Below are 21,571 nucleotides of genomic sequence, written 5' to 3'. Positions count from 1 at the left end.
CCAAAGGCTGACGTATAATCTCAATCTCTACTTCCTCGTCTAAGATCGCGCCCTCACCTCCCATTTCCAATCCATCACCAAGGCCTCTGGGTTCCTCCTCTAAAATGCTTCCTGCATCCGTCTTCTCCGTGTGACCCCAAAGGCCTCCCTCCTCACCCCCAGAGCTGCCTTTCACCGGCCTCCTGACTGTTGGAGTGCCCAGCCCGGCCCCCTTCTTTACTCCCTCTTGCCTTCCCCTAATCTGTTTTCCACACGGCCTCAGTGATATATTTTTTAATGTAAGTGAGAGCATCCCCACTGCCCACTTTCAGCAGCTTCGCGAGTTGCTGACAGTGCGCCCCGCATTCCCGAAGAACCTGCGTGAGCTGAATCCCAGCCACCCCTCCTACTTCAGCCCAAATTGCTGCACCCACCGCGGCCCTTAGGAGTTCTTGGATCACCTAAACTTCGTTCCCACCTCAAGACATTTGTATCTACTATTTTCTCTGCTCCCCCACCTCCTCACACAGTTGGCTCCTTCTTATTCTTCCTATCTCCCAAAACATGTCATTCCTTCAAGACCTCCGTCCCCTTACACACACCCACCCTCCCTCCCAGGACCTGCCTTCTTCTTCTTCTTCTTTTTCTTTTTCCTTTTCTTTTTTTAAAGATTTTATTTATTTATTTGACAGAAATCACTCGTAGGCAGAGATAGGAAGGGAAGCTGGAGTCAGACGCAGGGCTCAAAACCAGGACCCTGGGTCATGACCTGAGCTGAAAGCAGAGGCTTTAACCCACTGAGCCACCCAGGCGCCCCTGCTGCCTTTTTCTCTTCACAATCCTTATCATAGCTCTGAGTGTTATTTCTTCATGGGCTGATCTGGTCGTCTTCCCTGTTAGAACATGAGCTTCAGGAGAGCAGGAACCACATAATATTTTGTTCCCTGTTGTACCCCAAGTGCCTAGGACAGTCCCTAGGGCAGAGAATACAACAAACAAAATTTGCAAGTGAATCCACGAATGAGTGCCCTCATTCATTATCTTTAATTGCAAACTGTCTAGTTCTTCTCATTCCTTTCTTTCAACTTGTTGTAAGTTGGTGTAAGAGTCCCCAGACTAAAGACGACTTGCCCTAGACTTTGTGCCTCTCCCCGCATGTCCCCCGGCAAACTGCTGCCTAGTTTCTTCTCTTAGACCGCCAAAGAGTAGATTATCTGTCTAGGCTTCAGCAGCTCCCACTCGATGAAACGGCTCTCACTAGTATCATCAATGACTCCTTTATCATTAAATCCAAGGACATACGCTCCAGTTCTCAGCCTACTTGACCTTTCCACGGCCACATTTCCTCAATTTTGTTCACAAAACACTAGTCCCTTGACTGTGCTAGTGGAAAAGTGTCTCATGGTCCTCCCATTAGACGCTTTTGTACTACGCTGTACTTCGACTCCGTAGCATTTAGCCGAATGGCAGTTAATTAATTAGTTTAATTAGTTAATGTCTGAATTTCCTGAGGAATGTAAATTCTTGAGAACAGGAATTCTGTCTGCTCTGTTACTGCATTAGTCCCATAATTCCAGCACATAAAAGATGTTTAATTTTTACAAAATGAATGAATGAATATGTTTTCCTTTGGGAAATTTACAGTGTGGATTGATATATTAAATGTAAAATCCCAAATGAAAGAAATGTGTTCAGATTTGTTTAGCCCAGGATTTTTCAAGCTGGACTGCCCCAAGCTCTCTTTGTCCTCTCGCTCCCTGCAGAATAAGGGCAAACCTCCCGAGGGATTTTATCAAACACACATTAGCACACTGGATATTGTTATGCACGGTTTCTCCATAGTTTGCTTTCTTGGCTCGCAGGACCCTACTTTTCCTCATTCTCTTTCTTCCTTTTAAGGTGGTCTCACCCATAATCGTGAGGTCACCAGGCATTAATTAGTGTGTGGACAAGCGCTCAGATGCATAGCCCCCAGCCTTGTGTCCCCACGGAGTGCCTCTATACTGTTGTGGCTGTCTTACCAGCTCTTCAGTCTGACGGTGGCAGAACCCCTAAACTGTCCTGCCCTTGTTGTCCTGTGTATCTCATTTAATGGAATCACCAGCCATCTAAGCCAGAAACTTAGAGGTCTCATCCTTCATTCCTTCCATGATCTTACTCCTCTGAATGAAAGTGATCATCTTTATTTCAGAAATACTCTTCGGAACCTGGGTGGCTCAGTTAGTTACATGTCTGCTTTCAGCTCAGGTCATGATCCCAGGAATCTGGCATTGAGCCCCGAGTGGGGCTCCCTGCTCAGCAGGAAGTCTGCTTCTCCCTCTGTTCCTCTCCCCCATTCTCTCTCTCTCTCTTTCTCAAATAAATAAATAGATTCTTTAAAAAGGGGCGCCTGGATGGCTCAGTGGGTTGGGGCCTCCGCCTTTGGCTGGGGTCGTGATCTTGGGGTCCTGGGATCAGGCCCCGCATTGGGCTCTCTGCTTGGTGGGGAGCCTGCTTCCTCCTCTCTCTCCTCCTGCCTCTCTGCCTGATTGTGATCTCCGTCTGTCAGATAGATAAATAAAATCTTTTAAAAAGAAAAAAAATCTTAAAAAAAAAAAAAAGAAGTACTGTTTACAACTTAGCTCTTTGGTCTATACCCACTGCCATTATCCTGATGTACATATTATCTATTGCCTGCTTTACTGCAACAGTCCTCAGGATGACCTCTCCCATACCAGTCTTCTCCCCATTCCAATTTACCCTTCACCCCGCTTTTAGAACTGACTTCTTGTGGGGTTTGTTTGAAGATTTTATTTATTTGTTTATTTATGTATTTGAGAAAGAGAGAGAGTAGGTGAGCACACCAGCAGAGAGGAGCAGAAAGAGAGGAACAAGCAGACCCTGTGCTGAGTGTGGAGCCCTACATGGGGCTTAATCCCAGGACCCTGAGATCATGACCTGAGCCAAAATAAAGAGTCAGATGCCCAACTGACGGAGGCACCCAGGCACCCCAGAACTGGCTTCTTAAGACAAATTTGTCCAAATTACTCTCCAGCTCGAAGACCCTACTATTTGCAGTTTTCCATAGGGTAAAATCCAACATTCACAGATTAGCACGCAAGGTACCTTCTTCTCCCAGCGTCTCCAAACTTAGCTCCCACCACTCTTCTCTCAATATTCTCTGTTCCTCCACCTTCGTGACTTGCCTGGGCAGAACTGCAGCCCAGTTGAATAAACATTAACTCAGGGGCACCTGGGTGGCTCAGTCATTAAGCATCTGCCTTCGGCTCAGGTCATGACCCCAGGGTCCTGGGATTGAGCCCAGCATTGGGCTCCGTGCTCAGCAGGAAGCCTGCTTCTCCCTCTCCCACTCCCCCTGCTTGTGTTCCCTCTCACGCTGTGTCTCTCTCTGCCAAATAAATAAATAAAATCATTTTTTAAAACATAGTTTTAAAAACCAAAATGAAACATTAACTCGACATCCACCATGTGCCAGGAGTGGTGTTGACTCTGAGGAGTGAATATGTATGAAAGCAGATAGCTGACCTCAAAGATTTCACACTCTAGTAGTAGCAAAGATAGACATATGAACAAAATAACATAACGATGCATTCTAATGAAAACATGAGCTTCTGAGAAGGAGGAGGAGGAGGAGGAGGAATGTGCTAAACCTGGAAGGATTACCCAGGAGGGAATAATTAATTCTGCGAGCCGGCAGGAGTGTGGTATTTCAGGGAAGTTTTCAAGATGAAATTCTGAGCAGGATTTTGAAGGTTGAGCAGCGATTGGTCCGAGGGGCCAAGATGGAAGAGCGTTACTGCCACGGTCAATAACAAGTGGACCAGGCTGAGGAGTGCCCCCCCCCAAGTAGCTTAGGTGGGTACACATGTTTTGGGGAGACAAGTGGCAATAACTGAGTCTGGAGAGCCAGTCAGGAGTCGCTCTGTAGACAGCCTGTGTGTCGGCGTTCAAGTTTGCATATTATCCTGTAGGTGAAGGGGAACCATTGAAGATTTCGAAGATGGGGGTGACTTAATGGGAGATTAGGACTATTACTTTGGCAGCTCAATAGAGATGGGTTTTAGAGGTTCCAAGGAGATCACTTAGGAGGGCTCTCATCATCTCTCCCTTAGACTGTTGAAAACACCTCTAACTGGTCTCCTTGGTCCCTCTGATCCACTCTCTACCCAGCATGAGGTCTCAGAAAGAGAAAGCAGATTTGAAAGATCAACAGTAAGTTAAATGACAAAACATAGAGATGGGTTGGATTTGGGAAAGAAGGGTGAGGAAGGGAGAGAGAATGATGTCGGGGTGTCTAGGTCTGTGGACTTCGTGATGTTGGAGGCAACACCCACCGTTAGAATCTAAAAGGCAGATCAGGCTTCAAGGTGGAGATGGGTATATACTTTCAGAGATGGATAAATTGAGTGCTGAGTTTGAGATGCCCCTTAGACCCTATCTTAGTTCAGACTGTTGTAATACAAAATGCCATAGACTGGGTGACTCATTAACAATAGGAATTTCTTTCTCACAAGTCTGGAGACCAGAAATCTGACATCAGGATGCCAGCATAGTCAGGTTCTGGTGATAGCTTTCCCCTGGGATGTGACAACAGTTGACTTCTCATTGGTGGGAAAGAAAGCTAGCTAGCTCCCTGGCATCTTTTTATAAGGAAGGGGATTACTCCTATTCATGAGGCTCTACCCTCAAAATCTAATGAGCTCCCAGAGACCTCACCTCCAAATACCATCACACTGGGAGTGGAGTTTCAACATATAATTTTGGGGAAACACAAGCATTCAGTATATTGTAGGTATCCACCTGGAGATTCAGAACTGGAGGTCCAGGTCAGAGTGCAGATAGGAAAGATATATTCTCCATAAGGATGAGAGTTAAATGACCGGAGTGGACATCACCTCCCACGAAGGGTGAGTAGAACTGAGGCAGGAGAAGAAAGGATAAACTCAAGGAAGAGCATGTTGGGGTGGGGTAGGCAGAGGAAGAGGATGGAACAAAGAAAGCCCAGAAGAGACAGCAAGGAGAAAGTGGGGATTCCAGAGAGGGAATTTCAAGGAATATATAGCGTCAAGAGTCACAAGAGTCCAGTGAGATGAGGACTGAAAACTGTCCGTGGGTGTGGCAACATCAAGACCATTGTTCACCTTGGCCAGAGCATTTTTGGTAGTCTACAGGGCAGAATATAGATTTTGGTGGCACAATACTAATGTTTATTGAATGCTTTTTATGTGCCAGGCATGTGCTAAGTGTTTTATGTGAAGCCTCTAAGTTACTGCTCGTGGCAGCCCTCTGAAGCAAAGCAGGCACAGTTACCTTTTCCCAGGCAAGGAAACTGATGCTTAAAGGAAGGAAACACTTTGGGTTACTAATGGCAAGAGTCAGTTTGGATGTAAACCCAGATATTCTGACAACAAAATTTGTATTCTTAATCACTATTCTTTCTTTCCTTTTTTTTTTTTTAAGATTTATTTATTTATTTGACGGAAAGAAACAGAGAGAGAGGAAACACTAGCAGGGGGAGTGGGAAAGAGAGAAGCAGGTTCCCTGCTGAATAGGGAGTCCGATGTGGGACTCGATCCCAGGACTCTGGGATCATGACCTGAGCCAAAGGCAGACACCCAGAGACTGAGCCACCCAGGCGCCCCTTAATCACTATTCTTTATCCTTTCTTTCGAATGAATGGAAAGTAAGGGACTGGAGACATACTCTTTTATGAATCTTGGCTGAGCAGAGGAGAAAAGTAGGGTGATTCGGAGAAGGGAGAGCAGGGCTGACAATTATTTTAAAGGTATGGGAAGCTAGAGCTTGTGTGCTCAGAGTATGTCTTAAAAAATAGTAAAAGGACTAACAACTCATAAGGAAGTCATTTCTCTGCCTTTCCTGTTGGGAATGTGTTGTATTGCAGCATATACTAACTACCTGGGTCTTCAGTGTGTGTTGAATGAAAGGGGCAACAGATGACAGTGAGTAGGATGGTTTGAAAATAGAGGGGCTTTCAGAGGAAATGGAATGGCCATGGTGCTGGGTTCCCAGATAAAATACAGTATGCACAGTTAAATTAGAATTTCAGATAAACAAAGAATAATTTTTTAAAGATTTTACTTATTTATTTGAGGGGGGGGGGTATGCATGTGCAAGCAGGGTGGGGAGGGGCAGAGGGAGAGAGAGACTCCCAAGCAGGTCCCATGCCCAGTGCAGAGCAGGACACAGGCTTGATCCCACGACCCTGACCAAAATCACAACCAGAGCCAAAACCAAGAGTCAGATGCTCAACCAAGTGAGCCACTCAGGAGCCCCAAGAATAGTTTTTTAGAATAAATATGTCTCAAATATTGCATTGAGACAATACTTGAACAACAACAAAAAAAAAAACCCTGTTATTTACCTGAAATTCACATTTAACTGGCTTCCTGTATTTTTACTTGCTAAATCTGATCATCCTACCTGGGAGAAGCTGTGGGGTTCCACAACAATGCTTCCCAGCCTCTGGACTTTGTGTAAAACATGGCATGAAAGAATGAATTGTCTTGGGGACACCTGGCTGGCTCAGTTGGTAGAGCATGCAACTCTTAGTCTCAGGGTTGTGAGTTCAAGTCCCATGTGGGCATGGACCCTACTTAAAACGGGGGGAAAAATAATAAAAGAATGAGGGGTCTGAATGGGTACCACGAGAGAGCAGGTGCCTGGGGCAGGCCAGGTCTCAGTCCAGAAGGACAGGACGGCTGCTCTCTGAACCAGATTAGAGTAGTAGTAACCTAACTAGTTGGGAGCACAGGTTTCAGGACCAGACAGACCTGTATTTGACCTGGATCATGTAATAGCTTCATATTTCTTTAAAATTTTTTAAATGTATTTATTCTTTTTAAGTAGGCTCCATGCTCAATGTGGGATTTGAACTCATAACCCTGAAATCAAGAGTTGCATGGTCTATCGACTGAGCCTGCCAGGGGCCCTCACTTTATATTTCTGAGACTTGATTCCTCACATAGAAAATTTAAATTATAATAATAGTACCTTGTCTAAAGTTATTGTGAAGACAAAAGGAAATTATATTTATACACAAAAACTTACCTGAGGGGCACCTTGGTGGTGCAGTCAGTTAAGCATCTGACTCTTAGCTTTGACTCAGGTCATGATCTCAGGATCATGAGATCGAGCCGCACATTGGGCTCCATGCTCTGCGCAAAGTCTGCTTTCCCTCTGCTCCTCCCCTCTTCTAAAATGAATAAATAAATCTTAAAAACAAAAATCAAAAAACTTAACTCACTGCCTGACCCATCCTAAGCCACCTAATAAATGCATTTTTTAATTCAAAAGTAGGTAATGATATATCATTGTGTGATAAGTGCCATTACAGAGGAAGTAGCTAGAGTACCCACGGAGAGCCAGCAGGAGGGGCACATAAGGGGTATGGTTTCCCAAAGGCAATTACACCTAAATTGAGACCAGAGTCAGAATTAGCCAGATGAAGGGGTGGGGGGAGGGAGAATGAGCACAGCATATAAACAGCCTGGAGACAAGATGGAACTTGGTAAATTTGAAGCAAAAGTATTTCAGGTTGGTTGAAGTAAAGAGGATGGGGAAAGGTGAGCACAGGCCAGATCCTGAAGGGTCTTCTAGGCCGGCCAGATTAAAAAGAGTTTGTACTTTACCCCAGAGCAGTGGGATGTCCTGAAAACAGGGTTCGAAAGCTCAGATGCCTTCAGGGAAAGGCAGGTGACCGAAATGTTGGTGAGGCAGGAGGGTGTGGTGAGGCCTGCAAAGACTTCAAGAGTACAAGCTTACTTGAAAGCAGGTGATATGAATTTTAAAACCTCTGAAATTTGAGAAAGGATTTTATGCAGTAGTCATCGTCACATTTGTATTTTATTTTTAAAATTATTTTTAAAGATTTTTAAAATTTATTTGTCAGAGAGAGAGAGAGAGAGAGCACAAAGCAGGGGAAACAGCAGGCAGAGGGAGAAGCAGGCTCCCCAGTGAGCAGGGAACCCGGCATGGGGCTTGACCCCAGGACTCTGGGATCATGACCTGAGCCGAAGGTGGACACTTAACTGACTGAGCCACCCAGGCATCCCTATCGCATTTGCGTTTTAGAAAAAGAAACTGGTGGGTATAGAATGGAGCTAGAATCGAGCCAGGAAGACCAGAAGGTGATCCAGATGAGAATGAAGGTGTGAGCTAAGATCAAATATGGAGGGAAGGAAGTGGCAGGTTCTAGAGATGTTCAGGAGGAAGAATCAACAGGCCTTGGGTGTAAATTTGATGTGAGGCTAAGGGAGAAGCCAAGATTCCCTTATTATGATTGTTACTGCTCTTACCGCAATGAGAATTCCATAGGACATTGGGGAAAGATGACACAGAGGTCAGTGGTAATAGAAGCCAAGTGGAAGAAAACACAAAGCAGTAAAAGGATGAGGAATTAAAAGAATATGTGACTCAAAAGAATGGCATTTGGGGGGCGCCTGCGTGGCTCAGTGGGTTGAGCCTCTGCCTTCAGTTCAGGTCATGATCTCAGCATCTTGGGATTGAACCCTGCATTGGGCTCTCTGCTCTGTGGGAAGCCTGCTTCCCTCTCTCTCTATCTCTGCCTGCCTCTCTGCCTACTTGTGATCTCTCTGTCAAATAAATAAATAAAATCTTAAAAAAAAAAAAGAATGGCATTTGGGTCTTTGACCCTGGATGCCAAGTCATGGAGGCCATTAGAAACCTGAAAGTTCACATTGGAGTTTCCAGTAAGATGCCACATTAAGCTCGCATTTAAAAACTCCCCACCCTTGGGCACCTGAGTGGCTCAGTGGGTTAAGCCGCTGCGGCTCAGGTCATGATCTCAGGGTCCCGGGATAGAGTCCCGCATCGGGCTCTCTGCTTAGCAGGGAGCCTGCTTCCCTTCCTCTCTCTCTGCCTGCCTCTCTGCCTACTTGTGATCTCTCTCTGTCAAATAAATAAATAATAAATCTTTAAAAAAATTAAAAAAAAAAATTCCCCACTGTTTCAAAACTTCACCGAAATGACAGAAAAAAGACAAAGAGAGCAGGAGAGGGGATGAATGTTAACTGTGTTAGCAGAACTAGGAAACCTGTATCCCAAACTATCAGAGAAAAAACCATGAAGCAACTTGATTTTCACCACAGAACTCCCAAAGACTCAGGAACTGAGGGCACAGAAACCCCACAGCCATGGGGGGGGGGGAAGGGACTACATATTAGAGATGGGTTCAATCTTTTAACATGCAGTTAGGTATCCAGACCCTCTCTCCATACCTGCTCGTCCCTCATCCCTCATCCCAGCAGAAAGCTATAAACAGAAAGCTGGTGAAACAGAGACCTGAAGATACTACCTTTGGATGTTCCACAAAACAGCCTAGCTAGATCAGTGAAGTTCCCAAAGGATAAAGCCAAAACCTTCCCTCTGCACCGCCCGCCCCCCCCCCCGGTATAAACATCCAAAAATCACAGGGTAAACGAGGAATTCCTCTTATATGAAGGAGAGACCTAAATAAACAGAAAAAAGTTACTCAAATAAAACAGACTGGGTAGAAACCTAGTTCCTGTCTTCCTTCCTTCCTTCCTCTTGACTAATTTAGTCCCAAAGCCATGGGCAAGGTAAATATCTATGTAGGGGTTGGGGGCGGGGAGGGTATCAGGGCAGGGTGAGCAGGACTTCGGTAGGATGAGGGTAAGGGGTGGTGACTCTTGGTGTGACCCAGGTGTGCGGGGTTGCAGTCTGAGTATGGTGCGAAGGAATCCGTACAGGTATTGAGCTCATCCTTTCTTTCTCTCTAAAACCAAAAAGCAGGATAAAGATTTCCAAAAACTACAAGAGACTGCAGGCATCTGAGGAAGGTGATCTTGCCTCGGGGTAGTGGATGGGGGACTCCTTGTACTTTATACAAGGTGTACAAGTACACAAGTGTACCTGGTACATTCCCTGTACCTCGTCCTTGGGGAGCTTGAACACCAGAAGGACCAAGGCTCCACGGTGAAGGCTGACTTGTGTGGAAGGAATGGATCTACCCTGTTAGAACCAGCCATGCAGTAACACAGGAGGTACCAGCAAGAGAGGGATTGTTGCCGTACCCCTCCCACCCCCCGCCAACCTGCTCCTGAGGTCAAGCCCTGTGGAGAATCCTGAGCTGCTGTAGATTAGAATGTTTCTTCAGCCCCCGGCACCCCCTCCTGCCCACAGCCAGCAGCTTGCAGGAGGCCAAGCTGTGTGGGGGACACTGGGGGCTGAGCCTTGAGTGGGAATATGGAGGGTTCTGGAAGGTCCTCTGAAAAAGCCCCCAGTGGGGGAGACCTTGAAAAAAAAATATTCAAGAGAAAGTCTGCAAAATAAAATTGAAGAACTCTTATAGAGAAGACAAAGATGGAAAATAGAGGGGAAAAATAAAATAAAATAAAACAAAAAAAAAGCCCTAAGATAATAAGATAAGACCAGGAGATCCAGCAGATAAATAAAAGGTACTCAAGAAAGAGAGAACAGAAAAATCAGAGGGGAGGAAATCCCCAAAGGAATACTTAAGAACATTACCTAGAATTAAGCGATGTGAATTTCTGGATTGAAGCATCCCATCTGGGCCAACACAGTGAATGAAAACAGACCTACAAAGAAGGTGCATCAGCAAGGAAAGAAAAAAAAAACTAATCTAAAATAGGCTACATAGGAATTTGAGAAATGAAACAGAGGAGCACAGGGGCAGGGAGGGAAAAATAAAACCAGAAAAATTGTAGAGGGAAACAAACCATAAGAGACTCTTAACTCTACGCAACAAAGTGAGGTTTGTGGGAGGGGAGGGGTGGGGGGGATGGGGGTAACTGGGTGAAGGACATTAAGGAGGGCACGTGATGTAATGAGCACTGGGTGTTACGTAAGACTGATGAATTACTGAACCCTATCTCTGAAACTACTAATACAATATATGTTAATTATTTAAATTTAAATAAAATAAAATACATTTAAAATAAAATAGGCTACAGAGAGAAGCTTAAGAATCAAAATGATTTTAAGATTTTTTTTTATCTGACACAGAGAGAGAGATCACAAGTAGGCAGAGAGAGAGGGGAAGCAGGCTCCCCGCTGAGCAGAGAGCCCAATGTGGAACTCGATCCCAGGACCCTGAGATCATGACCTGAGCCGAAGGCAGAGGCTTAACCCACTGAGCCACCCAGGCACCCCTCAAAATGATTTTAGATCTATTAGAGGCAAACTGGAAGAAGACCAGGAAGGGACATCTTTAAGTTCGGTTGGAGAATTTCTTACCACCTAGAATCCCAAATATAGCCAAGCTGTTAATGAAGTATGAAAGCAAAGATATATTCGGGGCACCTGGCTGGCTCAATCAGTGAGGCATAATACTCTTGATCTTGAGGTGTGAGTTCGAGCCCCATGTTGGGTGTAGAGGAGGAAAAAATCTTAAACAACAACAAAAAGAAAATACATTTTCGAGCAAGCAAGTTCTCCAAAAATTCATTTCCTGACTACACTTTGTCAGGAAGCTATTGAGGGACATGCTTCACCAGATATGAAGAAGTAGACCCAGGAAGAGAACATAGGATGAGACAATGCAACACAGAGAAAGGTGGGGGGAGGGAATCTTGGTGAGAAGTTGAGGGGAGGTCCTCAGAAGACAGCTGTGCATCAGGGCCAGAACAGCCAGACCAGACCAGAGTGGGGCAGGCTCTTTCTGGAGAGTTGTCTCTAGAATGAAAACACAAGGACACCCAGAGCGCCTAGTACATTGAGTGAGGATTTCATAGTTGGAGGGGAGTTGGGGGCTGAATTAATCAGTACATGGAAAACAAATCATTCAAACAAACAAAAAGGTTAAGTATTAGCCTGGGAAAGCTAAAAGTTCTCCCAAGAAAGGAGAAGCAATCACAGTACACAAGTGCACTATGACTCAGTTGTGACTGGCATTTACAAAGTCTTAAGGACTTAATGAACTTCATAAGACTAATCAACCCAAACCAGGGCAAGGGAGGTGGGACAGGTGAAGGTGTAGTGGTGGTGATGATGCGTGGGAAGGAGAGATACATGTTCATCTTCCCTAAGGGAGAAGCCAATAGATAGTATCTGAAACAGATAAGTTAGTAAGTAGCAGTATAACTATGTTTTCACAACCTGCTGGAAAATAGAAAGGAATCAACGAAAAGAGTACAAAATGAGGAAGTAAAGTGGGGTAGAGGAAGCAAAGACACTACTATTTTTGGTTTTTGTAGAAAAAAAGAAAGAAGGAAGGAAGGAAAGAAGGAAGGAAGGAAACACAAGAGGACATAAGAAGAAAGCTTTACCCATTGGGAACAAAATGTTCAAATGGAAACTCATTTGAAAACTTGTTTTGAAGGCCTTTGTTTTAGAAAATTTGTCCCCTAGGTAGTGCTGGGGGCCTTACTGGCTGGACTCTTTCATTGACTGTTGGAAGTTTCTGGCATGTGGTGGGCTGCAGAGGGTGAAGACTGACCTCAGCAAATCTGTCCCCCAAGTGCTCATGAAGCATTGAATATTTAGACTTTGGGATGCTTTACCTGTGGGCCCTCACTCAAAGCACACTTTCTCTTGCTTTACATGCAATTTTAACACTTTTGGTTATTTGAAAAGCAATAGATTATAGCCCACTAAGCTCGAGATTAAGAAACACAAGATCTGGGGCGCCTGGGTGGCTCAGTGGGTTAAGCCTCTGCCTTCGGCTCGGGTCATGGTCTCGGGGTCCTGGGATCAAGCCCCGCATTGGTCTCTCTGCTCAGCGGTGAGCCTCCTTCCCTCTCTCTCTCTATCTCTCGCTTTCTCTGCCTACTTGTGATCTTTGTCAAGTAAATAAATAAAATCTTAAAAAAAAAAAAAGAAACACAAGATATGGGTGGAAATTCTTTTCTTATATACAATGAAGTATATTAGTTTATGTAGTAAGTCATTCATTTCTCAACCTGAAAACTCACTGATAAATTCCTATTATCTCAAAGTACTGATGTGAAGTTTGTATTGGACAGAGCTCTTTTGCGTATAAGTGAAAGAATTTCAATTGAAACTAGTTTTTTGTTTTTGTTTTTAAAATAATGTTTATACCCAACATAGGGCTCAAACTCACAACCCTGAGATCAAGAGTCACATGCCTCATTGACTAAGGCAGCCAGGAGCCCCCTGAAATTAGTTTAAACACAGCAAAAATATAAACAAAGAGTTGATACATGTGCTGGGATGGGTGTGGGAGCCCATGCAAGCTGTCAAGTCCAGGATTCAGATATTCAAATGACATCTTCAGGTCTGTCTCTCCTTATTTCTCAACGCTTTGCCTGTATGTTAGACCCTTTCCATGGGGCAGTGAGATGGCCTTGGGCAACTCCAGGTTCATCTTTTTTTTTTTTTTTTTTTTTAATAGCATTAAGCTAACCCTCAGAAGAACTGCATTCCTGAGCACTCTGCAAAAGTCCCAGGACAGGTACTGATAGGCCCAGCTTGGGTCATGTGGCCATTCCCAAAAGCCAGTCATTGGTGGAGGGAGATGGAATATTCTGGTTGGTCAGGCCAGGCCTCAGGCTATGACTGACAGACCATGATGTCAGGTGCAAAGGTCAGATGAACACTTTATAATTGGTGAAGTATGGTACAAATGTAAGAAACACTTATCATCTGCCTGTAGCCAATCAAAAACTATTGGAAGTGGGGCGCCTGAGTGGCTCAGTGAGTTAAAGCCTCTGCCTTCGGCTCAGGTCATGATCCCAGGGTCCTGGTATCAAACCCCTCATCAGGCTCTCTGCTCAGCAGGGAGTCTGCATCCCTCTCTCTCTGCCTGCCTCTCTGCCTACTTGTGATCTCTTTAAATATTTTAGAAAGAAAGAAACCATTGGAAGGGAAGAGGGTCTGTGCTAAGCAACTCTAGCCTAAGACCAAAAAGAAGTGGGAGCTGATTAAGACAGAAGATAACAGGAAAGACTGTAAAAATCTTACATAAAACCTTCCGAAGTGCAGCATTCTGATACATTGAGTGTACAAATAGCTTTACGAACTTTATTATACCCTGTTGTTACTAGTTTAGAAAAATTTTATATGCTTAAAAAAGTTAGTGCTTGCCTAAGTATTTAACGTGCTTTTCCAATATGACTTTTCTCAAAGTTCCCAGATAGCTGGTGACTTAACAGAAATTCTGTCCTGGGGGCGCCTGGGTAGCTCAGTGGGTTAAAGCTTCTGCCTTCGGCTCAGGTCATGATCCCAGGGTCCTGGGGTAGAGCCCCACATCGGGCTCTTTGCTCAGCAGGGGGCCTGCTTCCTCCTCTCTCTCTGCCTGCCTCTCTGCCTGCTTGTGATCTCTGTATGTCAAATAAATAAATAAAATCTTAAAAAAAAAAAAAGAAAGAAAGAAAGAAATTCTGTCCTGGCAAAAAGTCAATCTAATTGGGAAGAAAGTCTAGATTTATTACAAAACAGTATATAATGAGAACTAAATTAGTCATTTGTATGAAAGCTCTACATAATAATTAAGTTTTTGGTTCCAGTCTCAAACACAGAACATGAAATTGGGTGGGTCTTTTGAAGTAGGGTAATACTCATGTTTTCATGTTAAGCTCATTTGGCCAGAACTTGCTACCCTAAAAATATACTCACTCTACCTACGTATAGGATGTAAACACCTCTCACTGCAGGTCTCTGCTTAATCTTCTGAGATCTCTTCTGTAGTTTCATCATTAGTAGGAGACCTGTTGGTGGACCTTGCTTTTGGCAGCACAAGGCAGAAGCAGGTGCTTAACACATAGATTTTCGTGCCGTTAGTGCTTATCACAGCTGATGAAATGTTTACCCATTTTCCCATCTCACAAACAGCTCTGACATTAGATCTTCTTGTTGCTTCAGGACATTCCAGGAGCTTCCATTCAGAGATGGAAATCTCCTCCACAGCTGATCTATAGGGCACCCTAATAGGAATGTCCCAGTGTGTGTGATCACCTATTGTCCCAAGTTATGACCATATTAGGTTGAAGAGCGAGAAGGAGGAAAGAGAAGGAAATGGCTAATACATAGTTCGTTTATGAGCTTTCCAGATTATAACTGTCCCCCTCAATCTATACCCCTGTCTATGGGTTGCAGAGTAACCTAATTATTATTTTTAAAGATTTATTTATTTATTTTAGAGCTGGGGTGGGGCAGGCAGGAAGAGAGGGAAAGAGTCTTAAGCAGACTCTGGGTGGAGTGTGGAACCCAACATGGGACTTGATGCGGGAGACAACTTGGGGCTGGATCGCACAACTCTGAGATTACCCTGAACTGAAACCAAGAGCTAGGGCTTAACTGACTGAGCCACCCAGGCATCCCCAAGGTAACCTAATTCTTTTTTCTTTTTTTAAGATTTTATTTATTTATTTGACAGACAGAGATCACAAGTAGGCAGAGAGGCAGGCAGAGAGAGAGGAGGAAGCAGGCTCCCTGCTAAGCAGAGAGCCCGATGTGGGTCTCCATCCCAGGACCCTGGGATCATGACCTGAGCAGAAGACAGAGGCTTTAACCCAGTGAGCCACCCAGGCAGCCCCAAACTAACCTAATTCTTAATTTTATGGATCATTATTGCTCTGAATCATTATTTTGTACCAACTTGTATATATCTTACTACTTCCTTGATGCTCTGGGCCACTTACATTCCTACTCATAAAAATTTATTTTTTTCCTTATATATATATTTATTTCCTTATATATTATATATCATTGATATTGGAACAGTGTTGCTAACTAGACTACAGAAAGGTCTTCAGGTTTTGCCATTATTTCCTTATAATATATATTATATACTATTTCCTTATATATATTTATATATATATATATAAATTTTTATTTATTTCCTTATATAGCTATTTAATAGAAAACAAAATATCAATACTCATGGTATTCCTAATTACAATCAATATATATAGGACCAGTATATACCAATATCTATCTATCTATCATCTATTGATACATTGCTCAATCAATATAACTTTAAAAAAAAGGGGGGTTTTGCAAGAGTCAATCCCACCGGTGAGAGGTAAGGTTGCAAAAAGAATTTATAAATTGGGAAGCCAATACCCATAGGTATGTACACATTCAAGTGTGTTACCACACCAGCAAGAGAAAGCAATTGGGAGAGAAAGTTGGAGGTGTGGGGAGGAGGTGGGTTAGTGGCAAAGGCAATGGCTAACTGGGGTGTAGTGGTGAGTGGCCATGAGAGAAAACAGAGGTAGAGCCCAGGGTGAATTCAGCAGCCCAACTGAAGGAAACTAGTTGTATTTGTTTAGGTCTCCATGGCAACCAAAGTACCTTAGAAACAGGAAATAGGCCAGGTGGAGAAATAAAGGAAGTGCAAATCTCTGAATTATAATATTCTAAACTGGACTTTAGGAGGGCTGGTTACAGAGTTTCTTTAAATTACCTTTATAGAAATCACTTGTTTCTAGTTTTAATGTTGTGAATCTCCCCTCTCCCCACCCCCACAAAATGTCTTTCTTTCTGGGCACATTAAGAGCTATTTCTGAAAGAAGGGGTAACACTGTATTGTGACTTTATTTCTACCCAGTTTTGGGTTCTGGAAAATAGATAAAATGCAAAGTGGAAATGCCTGAAACACTCTTCTTCATCTTTTCAATTTCCTTTTTGTAACAGGTGAGGATCTGCCTCCCCTAAAAAGTTTATCCAGACTAGAGAAAATTTGGTCACAGCGACATTACTGCGGACATGTTAATACAAATACATCTCTGTCAACACAGATTTAAACTGCTCATCTCATCGCAGACTGGATACTTTCCCTTGGCCTACACTCTCTCCTTGACCATCTGTCCTCACTGGCCACCAGAATGGTAAAATGTTATTGTAAAATGTACACAAAATTTTAATGACACTCTGTTACCTAACAAGGGACCACACTTTTTAAACACAGCTAGAACCTTCCTCAATGTACCTTAATATTCTCATTTCCCATGACATTCTTTTTTTCTTTTTTATTATTTTTTTTTAATTTATTTGACAGAGATCACAAGTAGCCAGAGAGGCAGGCAGAGAGACGAGGAAGCAGGCTCCCTGCTGAGCAAAGAGCCCGACCCGATGTGGGGCTCGATCCCAGGACCCCGGGATCATGACCTGAGCCGAAGGCAGAAGCTTTAACCCACTGAGCCACCCAGGTGCCCCTCCCATGGCATTCTTTATCCTTCTCCACCTACTTCTCCTCAAAGCCTCAGCTCAAAGCCACCACTTCTCCCAGGCCTTAGCTGCTTACATGTCCGCCTCCTCCATTAGAACGGAAGCCCACAAGGCTGCCTTCTGTGTGACCCAGTTTTTAAAACTTTCACTCCTCCATCTCTTCCCTGAACCTGTCATTCCTCCATCCATTCAACACCTATTGATTGTTTACTCTAGGCCAGGCGAAGAGTATAAATGAGTCATTTTCTTGTTTTAGTAATTGTAGAGACAATTTTAAAAAGAATAATGGTTACGTTTCTTGAGCACTTACTGTGTACCAAGTGCTATGAGAAATGTTATACATTTTTAAAAACTGCTTATTTTTTAAATAGTTACACCACAGAACACTGAAACAGCAGTACACAGAGTCCTATTTGCCCTTCACCCAACCTCCCCTAAAGGTAACATCTTATATAACTGAATGCAATATGAATGTGAGGACATTGACATTGGAACAATGTTGCTAACTAGACTACAGACCTTATTCAGGTTTTGCCATTTTCCGTATGCATTCATCTGTATGTGCCAGGTCCCACGCAATTTTAAATCGTGAACAGTTTTGTGGAACCACGACCACGGTCAGGATCAAGAACTGTTTTGTCACCACAGAACGTCCTTGTGCTAGCCCTTTACATTTTTAAAGATTTTATTTATTTATTTTACAGACAGAGATCACAACTAGGCAGAGAGGCAGGCAGAGAGAGAGGGAAACAGGCTCCCTGCTGAGCAGAGAACCTGACGTGGGGCTCGATCCCAGGACCCATGACCTGAGCCGAAGGCAGAGTCTTTAACCCACTGAGCCACCCAGGTGCCCCCTTTACATTTTTAATTAATTCATTCATTTCAGAAAGAGAGAGGGGTGCATGAGAAGGAGGGAGGGGGCAGTGGGAAAGGGAGAGAGAGAATCTCAAGCAGACTCCACACTTGTGAACGAGGAGTCCAGTGAGGGGCTCATGACCCTGAGATCATGACTTAACCCAAAATCATGAGTCAGAAGCTTAACCGACTGAGCCACCCAGGTGCCCCTATCCCTTTACATCTGTGAGACACACACACACACACACACACACACATACACACACACAGTGTCTGTTCTCTACCACCACTGATCACTTCTCCATCTCTATAGTTTTGTCATTTTGAGAAGGTCATGCAAATGGCATCACTCAGTAGTTGACTTTTCTCACATTTTACATAGAAATTCATGATCCGTTTTGAGTTAACTTTGGTATATGATGTGAGCTTTAGGTCAAGATTTTTGCATATGGATGTCTAATTTCTCCAGTGCCGTTTGTTGAAAAGACCATCATTCTTCCTTTGAATTGCTCTTGTCTCTTTGTGAAAATGCTGAAGGGCCTATTTATGGGAGTTTCTCCTGGGCACCCTGATCTGTTCCATTGACCTATGTGTCTATCAGTCCACACCGTGTGGATTACTGCGGCTCTGAAGTGAGTCTGTAGCTACACTATTAGCTTTAACATGACACAGAGTGATTCCTCCCACTTGATCTTCCTTTTCAAAATTGTTTTAGCTATTCTCACTCCTTTGCCTTTTCATATGATTTTAGAATAAGCTTGTCTATACCTATAAAACATCTTTCTGAGATCTTGAATTCTAATAATTTTAAAAGTTTTCAGGGTACCTGGCTGGCTCACATACCTGGAGTATGTGAGTCTTGATCTCGGGGTCATGAGTTCAAGCCCCACATTTGGTGTAGAGATTACTTAAAAACAAAATATTGAAAAAATAATTTTTAAAGTTTTCTTCACTTAATTTATTTTGTTTTTATTAATGTTTCTTTTTATGGGGTGCCAGGGTGGCTCAGTTGGTTGAGCATCTGCTTTCAGCTCAGGTCATGATCCCAGGGTCCTGGAATCAAGCCCTATGTGGGGCTCCCTGCTCCGCAAGGAGTGTGCTTCTTTCCTCTCTGTCTGCCCCTCCTTCTGCTCATTCTCTCACTGTCTCTCTCTCTCAAATAAATAAATAAAATCTTTAAAAAAAAAACGTTTCTTTTTCATAACAGTTTCAGCTTTAACTTTTTTTTTTCAGTGTTCCAAGATTCATTGTTTATGCACCCCACCCAGTGCTCCATGTAATATGTGCCCTCCTTAATACCCACCACCAGGATCACCCAAACCCCCACCCTTGTCCCCTCCAAAACCCTCAGTTTGTTTCTGAGAGTCCACAGTCTCTCATGGTTTATCTTCCCCTCTGATTTCCTCCAACTCACTTCTCTCCATCTCCCAATGTCCTCCATGTTATTCCTTATGCTCCACAAGTAAGTGAACCCGTATGATAATTGACTCTCTCTGCTTGACTTATTTCATTCAGCATAATCTCCTCCAGTCCTAATTTAATCTTTGACAAAGCAGGAAAAAATATACAGTGGAAAAAAGGCAGTCTCTTCAATAAAAGGTGCTGGGAAAATTGGACAGCTACGTGTAGAAGAATGAAACTCGACCATTCTTTTATACAATACACAAAAATAAACTCAAAATGCATAAAAGACCTCAATGTGAGGCAGGAATCTGTCAAAATCCTAGAGGAAAACATAAGCAGTAACCTCTTCGACATCGGCCACAGCAACTTCTTTCAAGACATGTCTCCAAAGGGAAAGGAAACAAAATCAATAATGAACTTTTGGGACTTCATCAAGATCAAAAGCTTCTGCACAGTCAAGGAAACAGTCAACAAAACAAAGAGGCAACCCATGGAATGGGACAAGATATTAGCAAATGCCACTACAGAAAAAGGGGTGATATTTAAGATCTATAAGGAAGTCCTCAAACTCAACACACACAAAACAGATAATCACATCAAAAAATGGGCAGACGACATGAACAGACACTTCTCCAAAGAAAATATACAAATGGCCAACAGACACATAAAAAAATGTTTCTTTTTATTACTTATTCGACTGGATGTCACACAGATAGCCAGAAGGCCTCAATTTTTCTGTGTAGATAAGACAAGCCCACTTGCAGCATAATGTCCACCAAACCATCCCATACATTATCTTTACATGTGTTCTTCAAACTTCACAGTAAGCCTAAGAGGAAGATACTAGCACTATTTCCATTTTACAAATGAGGAAACTGAGGCCTGGAGAGATTAAATAGTTTGCCCAACATCTCCTAGCTAGTAAGCAGCAGAACTGGGATTTGAACCTCAGCAATCTCATTCTAGAACACACACTCGTATCCTCTGTGCTTTGTTGCTTTTCTTTATAAACAGTTATTTCATGTCTGTTATGTTATTTTGTGCCTGTTATGTGCCAGGGACTGTTCTAGGTGCTGGGACTACAGCAGTTGTGAATAAAATAAAATAAAGCAGTGAATAAAACTAAATCCCTGCTCTCATGCAGCTTATATTTTAATTCACTTTGGAATGAACAGAATAATTATTCTTTTTTTTAAAAGATTTTTTATTTATTTTATTTGACAGAGATTACAAGTAGACATAGAGACAGGCAGAGAGAGAGAGGAGGAAGCAGGCTCCCTGCTGAGCAGAGAGCCCGATGTGGGGCTATATCCCGGGACCCTGGGATCATGACCTGAGCCAAAGGCAGAGGCTTTAACCCACTGAGCCACCCAGGCGCCCCCAGAATAATTATTCTTTTGTTAAAGTATTATTTTTTAAAAGCTGAAGAACATCTTTTAATATTTTTTAAAAAAGCTTTTATTTATTTATTTGAGAGAGAATGAGAGAGAGAGAGAAAGCAAGCAAGCACGTGCGTGCGCGATGCTGTGGGGAGGGACAGAGGGAGAAGGAGAAGCAGGATCCCCACTGAGCAGGGAGACCGATGCAGGACTCGATCCTAGGGCCCTAGGATCATGACTTGAGCCAAAGACAGATACTTAACGACTGAGCCACCCAGGTGCCCTGTTTCGTTAAAATATTATTTTATTATTGGGTTTATATTGGGGGCATGGCCACTCTTAAATATAGAGGCTGGGATCTCACCCCAAAAATCTGTCTGTTCACTGAATAATTTAACATAGTCCTACCAGTTTTCTGGAGTCTGGAATATCTTTCAGCTGGGACTCAGGAACTGGCTGGGAGACCCAGGGAAATGGTCCAGGGAAATGGTCCAGGGAAATGGTAAGCAAAGCCACCAAGGGGACAAGACTGTCTAGACTTTAGCTCGTCTGTGGCGGGAAATAAGGCCACATCTGCTCCCAACTAGTGTTCAAAGGCTTGGAAAATCAGGAACGCATGCAAAGGGCTTGGACACTTGTCCAGTCCGAGAGTGGGCGATAGCAGATTCAAACCAAGCTCCTGAGTGAGTTAGCGATAGGGCAATCAGGAGGGCAGAGCCTTCTATACTATTTTCTAAAAAACATTTTGTTGAAGTACAGTGTACATACAGAATAGTATACACATTGTAAGTGTATATCTTGAT

This window comes from Mustela putorius, unplaced genomic scaffold (assembly GCF_011764305.1).
Source record: "Mustela putorius furo isolate JIRA1106 unplaced genomic scaffold, ASM1176430v1.1 tig00000460_pilon_pilon_pilon, whole genome shotgun sequence".
NCBI classification, from domain to species: Eukaryota; Metazoa; Chordata; class Mammalia; order Carnivora; family Mustelidae; genus Mustela; species Mustela putorius.
Note: the sequence above shows the minus strand (reverse complement) of the source record.